This window comes from Haliaeetus albicilla, chromosome 1, assembly GCF_947461875.1.
Source record: "Haliaeetus albicilla chromosome 1, bHalAlb1.1, whole genome shotgun sequence".
In the NCBI taxonomy this organism is placed as follows: domain Eukaryota; kingdom Metazoa; phylum Chordata; class Aves; order Accipitriformes; family Accipitridae; genus Haliaeetus; species Haliaeetus albicilla.
The window spans coordinates 56371643-56379635 of record NC_091483.1 but is presented as its reverse complement, the minus strand read 5'-3'; the positions used below and the strand labels follow the sequence as shown (position 1 = coordinate 56379635).

Sequence of the window (7993 nt, the reverse complement as noted above, 5' to 3'; positions counted from 1 at the left end):
TTTTGGTGAAATCTCTGCTAAAGTTAAATTATTTGGGTTTACTGCAGAGCTAAGTAGGAAAAAGATGATCAAATTACTGGGTGATAATCAAGTCCCCTTCTTGCTATAAATTATGATTAATATGCTACCACATCTTCAAAGATATTTAAAGCAGAGTGTATATCATAGTATGTCACTATTTGTACTGTAAATACACACCAGATCTCTCAGGTACATCCACTGACCTGATATGAATGTACCTTGTACTTGCTAAGCTGGTCCAGGAGCACCCACACTGCAGTGGTGATAACCATCTATGTCTACAACCCGAAATCCCCACTGGCACTGCTACTTATGTGGATTTGGCACTGGAATGCCTGGGGAATCATAACCAGGTTTTTAGCATTTCATTAACTTGAGGTGCTCTGGGAAATGTTTGATGGCAGGCTATGACGAATTTCCCTCTTCCTTCCAGGTCTTCATGGGAAAGTTTTGAGTCTGCCAACATGTTTAGTTGACAATTCCCATGATGTAAGTTCCTCTCTTTCATGTGCCCCAACCAGTGCCAATATGAGCACAGCTGGACAAGCTGTTCATGCTTGTACTTGCAGAGTTATTGCAGCCATGAACAGATAGAGGGTTTGAAGAACACAGAAGACCAAAGAGCTCTCCAACTGTGCTGGAGTCATCAATGGCTCTCACATGCCCATAGTTTTCCCTTTTCATGTGGCTGTTCAGGAGTTACTATGAAAAACACCTGCAGACCTCTATAGAAAAAAGGGATATATCTGTGTGGGTGACATTCAGTGTTATTACTTCCACACAGAAAAGCTGTCAGTGAGATTTCTCAATCAAGCATTATCTCTGGTGACTATCTTCTTTGTAGTTACTCTTCCACAGGGTGCTTGGGAAAAGACAGTTTAATTACATTTCAGACATGCTGGATGGTTACTTTGCATGCTTGGGATCAAGACCAAGACTACTGGACAGTAGTACAAAAGGATAAAAGTCAGTGCCAGTAAAGCCTTCCACCCACCCAATCAGACCTACCTCTCTCAACAGCTCATATACTCAGCTTCAACACATCTAATTAAACTGCACAGAGAGCTGCACTGAGGCAGCTATGCTCCTTCTTGCAGCCAAGCTAGCTCATTGATGGTTTGGTCAGGTATTTTTGCAGCACACTGATGTGCAGGCCTACTCAAGGCAATTGTTATTGCTGGGCAAACAAGGGAAACAAAATGATGCCTTTTGTAGTTGTAAGCTTACAGAATGGACTGACATGCATGAAAAAATATGAATGGGAAACATAGGACTGTATATAAATTACTTACAGTCTGATGTGATTACAGGATAGATGGCTATTCTCTTAAAAGGTGTGTGATGTTCTCTTCTTTCTCAAACACCTATGCTAACCTGAAAGTTCCAATAAATCAATATGTTAACCAGTTAAACAACGTTAAAGTAACTGTTTGCTGGCAGGCCTACTACCACCTTGAGTCTTGCAGTAGCTCGTTTTGCCCTCCTCAGAGTTGCATCCTCTTTCCTACAGCTCCTGAGCCAGCAAAGGCAGTGGATCCTGCCAAGGAAACAGAAGAACTCCATATCTTTTCTTGCCCAGAATAAACCTGCGTAATTTCAAGGAGGCTGTTATGGACTTCCTTCATGTAGATGTATTTTTATTCCATCTGACACGCCCATATGTTCTGAAATTCCTGCCAGCCATATGGGCACTTCAAAGAACAGACCATCAGCTGCTGTTCACTGAAACATAACCAGTGTTTTCAGTGTGTGGTCAAGGGTACAGGGCATGTTAAAATGCAGGACAACAGAGGAAAATGACGTCACGTGCATGGGAAGGAGAGCACAACAAATTACCACTGCTCAGCACAGCCCTCCCAGCACTCTGTTAGGAATTCGTTGTTGATACTAGACAAGTACTGATAACTCCAGTCCATTTCAATAGGGACCAAGGGGTCTGCAAGTAACTTTTTCTGGTTTTTTTTTTTTCTTCCTTTTTCAGTGGAAGATGATCTTGGAATATGAATCCTCTCACTTTTGTGTAAAAGGCCATGTGATTTCATCGTAAGGGGCAGCCTGCAAGAGTGCTCTGGAAGGCAGTAAGAGCAAAAAGGACAGTGTAGGTCTGCAAAAGGGCTATTGATGAAACCACTCACTGAGGTTCCCGATGGCAGTGATTAAAGATAATTTGGGCAGTTTCTCAATAGCCAGAGGCTTACTTCCTAGAAAACAAGAAAGAGTGTTTGCTAACCTTGATTAGCCCAGTGGCTAGAAAACTTGATGTTTTGACAGGCCGAGCTGCCTTTAGTGCCAGACTGTCCTGGCAACAGATCAAGAACATCAGCTTCCCTGACAAGCTGTCAAGGGCATCAGGTTCTGTCGCAGCCGCACTCCTGCCACAGCCTCCACCTGCCGAGGCCTCAAGGAAAAAAAAAAAAGAGCCTTTAAATGATAACTAACCTTTGGATGGGCAAGCGCTGCAGTTGACGGAGATTGTAAAAGCAACCCTGTTCATATTTTTGCTTTGAAAACTCAGCTCCTGAGCATGGCAGGAGAAAAATGGGTGCGCAACGCCTGTGCACGACGGCCCTCTGCCCGCACGCAGTCCGCCGTGCTGGTTTGGGACTGGGTTTGCCCTCGGCTGGACGAAAGGGCTTGCTTGGCAGTACCTGACCTCGCCTCCCGAAGCGGCAACCAAAGGCCTGGCCCCCACGGCAACGAGCAAAGCTTCCTCGCCCTCACCCGAGGCCGCGGGGTGCGCGGCGGAGACGCTTTTTGGAAGGGTCGCCCGCCGCAGTCCGGCCCGGCGGGTCCCGCCTCAGTCACTCCCCAGGGGAGAAAGACCAGAGCGGGAAAGAGGCGAGCAGAAAAGAGCAGCAAAAGGCCGGTAAGGGCAGGCTGAGGTGCGGAGACCCGAGAGCGACGACGGCCACCGGGGAAGGGAAGCGGAGGCGGGCCGGGGCGGCGGAGGGGCGCGGCGCAGCCGCGGGGGGCCGGGCAGCACCGGCGAGGCGGGGCGGGGCGGCCGCCGAGACGGAGCGAGAGCGGCGGGCGTGGAGGGGGGTCGCGGCCATTACGCTGGGATGCGAGTGGTGCTACCGGTAAGCCCGCCGGGCCGGGCGGGGGGGGTCAGGCAGGCAGGTAGGCGGCCTGCCTGCGGGACCGGGTGCGCGGCTGGTGGGGTGGGAGGACACCGGTGCCGGGCTCCTGGGCCGAGACCTGACGGGAGGGAAACGTGGAAGCAGCGGTCGTGGGGGAGCCCGCGCCAGTTCGCGAGGAGGCTGTGGCGGAGCCACCCGCGTCGCCGTACGGCCGTGGGGACACGCGAGCCGGCAGGAAAACGGGGCTGCCTGCGGCTGCCGGCCTTCGGGCCTCGTAGCCGGCCTCGGCTCCGCGGGCAGCCGCCGGCCCCCGGGTGCCCCCCGCCGCCTGGGGCGGAGGCGAGGCGAGGCGAGGCTGCCGCGCCGAGGGGTGTGTGTGGGGGGGAATACCGCCCTCCAGCCGCCGCGCGGGGTGCCTCAGTCCTGCCGCGGCCTGGGGGGTTCCGCCGGGCAGGTGCCGCCCCTCAGGCCGAGGGGGACGTGAAGCCGTCGGTTCTCGGCGTGAAAAGGCAGGGCCGCCACCAGCGACCTGTCCGTTTTCAGCTCCCGGTCGGACTCGGAGGTGGAGGCAGGTCCCCTCTTCCTAACCGCGGGTGACGTTTTGAGGGCGTCACGGGGTCTGGTCCGGGAAGGTGCTGCGGGGACCGAAAGGTCCCCCCTGCAAAACCCGGCGGCGGCTGAAGCTGGGTGGTGCCGCGGCCGTCGTGTGCGGTGGGAAAGGGCGGTTTGTGCTGTTTTGTTTTTAAACGTCCCCTGGGCCACGAGGCCACCCGTGCGTGTGTTAATCTCATCGGCTGAGCTGCTCTGGAAGGAGACCGGAAAGAAAAGGTAGTTAAGACCGTGATAGTTCAGGGTGGTGACTGAGGGAAGGGGTGTAAGCTTTTACGTACTTTACAGTTTTACGGCAAGTAAGTAGAGTTAGGTCCACAGAAGTCACAAGGAAATCCCTGAACCTTCAGGGAAGTACAGAGGGGTGCATAGTGCACAGGGGCAGGTACAGGATTAGGCCACAGTAATAGGTACTGGGCTTAGGAGTGAAAACATGTTCACAAGGATGGGAAAGAAAAATCAAAGTTCCTAAAAGGAAATTATTGTTCGGTCAGAAGTACAGCTACTGAAGAAAAAAGTACTTTTAATATAAAAACTACTGTTATTTTCATACTAAAATAATACTTAAAATATACTCATGTCTCACCAATGACCATAGTATTGGGAAACCCCTTATTTAAAAACATATTTGTCTTAATATCATCACCAAGAGATAACAGAATTGTCATCACCCCTGTTTTCATAAGTGATGGATTGCAGGAGAGAGGCACTAAGTGATTTCCCCAAGATCAGAGTGGAATTTAATTCTCTTAACTCCTTTGCATGCCCTAAAAGCTGGTCCGAAGCCATCATTTTAGACTGAGTCTTTACAGTTAGTCTGTGGACAGTTAATATTTACAGGAGCAAAAGCTAGGACTGACAGACAAGGATCACATTCTTTTGTTAATTGCCACTAGCGTGGATGATCTGGATTTCAAAGGCAGTAGCCACAGCTGATATATATTTCTAATGAAAACTAGACCAAAATCAGGACCGAGTGCCCTACATAAGTACTCAAAGACAGTCTAATCTGACATTGCTGTCCCATCTCCCTGTGCCAACAAGAATGCTTTCACAGCTGTAAACCAGATTGGGAAATCCAATAATGTTATTGTCTTTGAGTTAGTAAAAAGTCTTGCAGATCAGTGAGTCGAACCAGGTTCAGTAAGTACCAGATCGATTATGAAGGAGGGGACAAAGCCAGGAGCAGGAGGTAGGAGAAGCAAGAACAAGTCCTTTCAGTGTTAGCTTTTGAATCGGTTCAGCTACTCACAGCACTGATTCTTTAGTGTCTTAAATAGTTTTGAGGTTACTAGGGTCAGAATTTGAGCATTCTTAAACCCCTGCATTTTTTTTCTAGGCTCCTATATCTTTTTGTTTCATTTTTAATAATACAACTTTTAAAGATACACATTTGTAGTTGAGCCCTGAATTACTGTAGGACACTTCTGTCTTTCAGGCCTGACATATCCTCTCAAGAGGCATGTCTTGTAGTGTTGCAGAAACTCCCTAGCAGTTAAAGTGGATTCACAGGTTATTCTTGTCAAAATATCCCCAAGCAGTAGACAGGTTTTATTGCTCCGTGAGGAATATCTGATTGTATTCCTGAGGTTATAGAAGAGTCGGTTTTGTCAAAAATTCACTACAGTGTTGGAAAACTATGTTCACTGCTGTCTTGAATTCTGTTGAACAGTGTTGTGGCTGATGACCACCTGTATCACACCTAATTGTGGTTTCTGTAATGAGTTTTAAAAGCTCTGTCTTGTCCATATAAAGCCAGAAGCCATCAATATATACTGATATGCTGCTTAAAATGGCTATAAATACTAGCATAATTTCTGCTTTCACGTTAATGAAATGAAAATATGTTTATGTGTTCCAAGCATAGGAACGAGGCACAATTCCTGTGTTGGACAGCTAATAGTTGAAATCAGTGTCATGAAATATTAAGTGAAGCCTGCAAGATCTGAGCCTAATTTTAGACCTGAATATAATAAACAGTACTGGAAGAGGAGTAAAAAGATAATGAGTGTGGAGATAAGTAAGAAAGGCAAGGACAGAAGCAGCAATACTAAAATAAATAGAAGTCTCATAAAGGATTTCACAGGGCTGAAAAGAAAACTAGACGCCTGTGCAGTTTCAGTCTGACCCTCAGAACTGCCTCTCTGAAGGGATCTGCCACTGAAAATCTTAAAATGCCAAGGAAAAAAAAAAGTGATGCGCAGTTTATGTTCTAAAGCAGCACTGTCATTTGCAGCTGGAGTGCACGTGAGGAACTTTCTACTTTACTGGTAGAAAGTAGGAGCTGTGCTGAAGCTACAGCACAAATACAGTGAATCAGTACAACAGCATTGACAATTAAAGTGCTGTCAGCTGTAGCATTGTTGTCGCTTTGAAATATGCAGGTATCTCACATCTGTTGTAGCTGTTGTTTTAGCTTCTTAAAAATCAGAAGGCTGTATATAAATTGTTCATATTTAAGATATACTTTTGGTAGGTATGATTGCTATATGCTTAAGGTAGCTTTAATCTGTTTGGCTAAAAACCAGTGAAGCTGCACTGCTACAGGCCTGGACATGAGCCATCTAAGTCTGCACAGTACTTGAAGACCTTCATGGAAATCTGCACTTTTGTGGCTTGACTGCTGTTAGTTATCTAGATATTTAGTAGCTCAGGTTATGCCCACATGTATAGCATCGACATTTCTGGCTTCCAGTGTTGGCAGAGAAGTCTTTAAGATTAAATGAATATACTAGATTTGATTTTAAGTGAGCTGTGAAGGATTTTTTTTTTTTATTTGTAGTTGTGCTCTTTTTGTAACCATATGTATAACCTCCTTTCCCAGATCCTTTGAAGAACCCTAGAGCATTAAACCTGAAAGCCTCTTGGGTGCCTTGGGAGTTTGTGGAACTCTTGAAGAGCTGATAATGTAGGTGTCTTAGAAAATGAGAAGAATAGGACTAGTCAGAGGCCTAACTTAGGATCTTGGGAACTCAAGTACAGTTTCTTGCTGTAACAGGTACTTTCAGTATAAATTTCAGTTGAGTAACCTAGACCTTGTCGACACAACAGAGTTTTGTCCCTTTAAAGAAATCATTATACTTAAAAACCAGGAATACTGCCAGTATGGATCCATTCCTTTAAAACTGTTTACTGTAACAGTAACTGTAGGGAGCGTACACTGACTATAAAAAAATCACATCCTTTTGCATCATAGGGACACCAGTATAAATTTTTTAACATGCCCCACACCTTAGTGTTACTGTGAAATTAATGTGAATTTCACGCATATCAAAGCATCTGCAGTGATTAAATGATGCATGACCATGAGCTAAAGATATACTTGTGAGAAAGATGGTCATAAAAGAGTAAGACTTAACCTGGAAGGTTTTGTTTTACAGTTTTGAGAGGCTGATGTGGCACATGAGAACAGGGCATAAAGCAGAACTTTTCTGATTAATGGAGAAGAGGATGTAAAACATTTGCACAAGTCATAGCTCTCCAGCAGTCTTCAGTTTTATTTTGAAACTGTTTACCTGTAACAGAAATACATGATTCATCTGAGTTTTAAACCTAAAATTTGGTAGCGTATGGTTCAGTTGTGTCTGCAGGTACAAGATCTGATTGGCATCCTAAATAACTACCCAAGATGGAGGAGATTTTCTGCTTTTATGTGCTGCTCCCACACTATAGCACATTAATCAGTACTACTGCATGTATGGTTTAATACCAAATTATCTTGCAGTTGACCTTGTGTGAGGGCCTTGGCACTTCTTGGGTTTTAATGCATCCTGCTGATTGTTTTTCAGTTGTGAAGAGCTGCCAATGGCTGGCTTAAAGTTCTCACAACCAAGAAATTTCCTTTCCAAGATAAGGCAGGCATTCCAAGGCTTGCAGGTTTTCAGTGTTGCCTCTGCTAAATCAGACTTTGTAGGTAGGAGTGCATGGCAAAATATTGCCATAGCATTTCACTTTCCATAGTAACATCTGCTTTCCACTCTTAATCCAAGAGTTCTTAGCATCCCCTTTATGAATATAAATCAGAATATGTGGTTGCAAATAATCACATTTTTTTCTTAGAACTGAAGTTTTGATTCCTGCAGGTTTTGGGCTGTTTCTCCCATAAATTGACAGCACAAGTCTCTTATCCAGATCTATTTAGCATATTAGGGTGTCTCTGCAGATTTCATATTGGCTTGCAAAGACATGTTACAAACTTGTGAAATTGCGTGTTACAGAGAAAGTAGCAAACCTTAGGAGAAAAGAAGTATTTGTTCTTCAGAGTGTAAATTAATCTTTAGGCT

The 7993-nt window shown here is 45.7% G+C and overlaps 1 protein-coding gene across 4 annotated transcripts in view; it reads left to right on the top strand.

Annotated features, from left to right (window-relative positions):
• The first annotated feature begins 2991 nt into the window (after positions 1-2991).
• Positions 2992-7993, top strand: part of ATP10D (ATPase phospholipid transporting 10D (putative)) — a 59398-nt gene continuing 54396 nt past the window's right edge. For all 4 annotated transcript variants that reach the window (XM_069790738.1, XM_069790733.1, XM_069790739.1 and 1 more), the window contains exon 1: positions 2992-3101. The gene's annotated coding sequence lies outside the window, so the exon portion shown is untranslated. The remainder of the gene's footprint in view (positions 3102-7993) is intronic.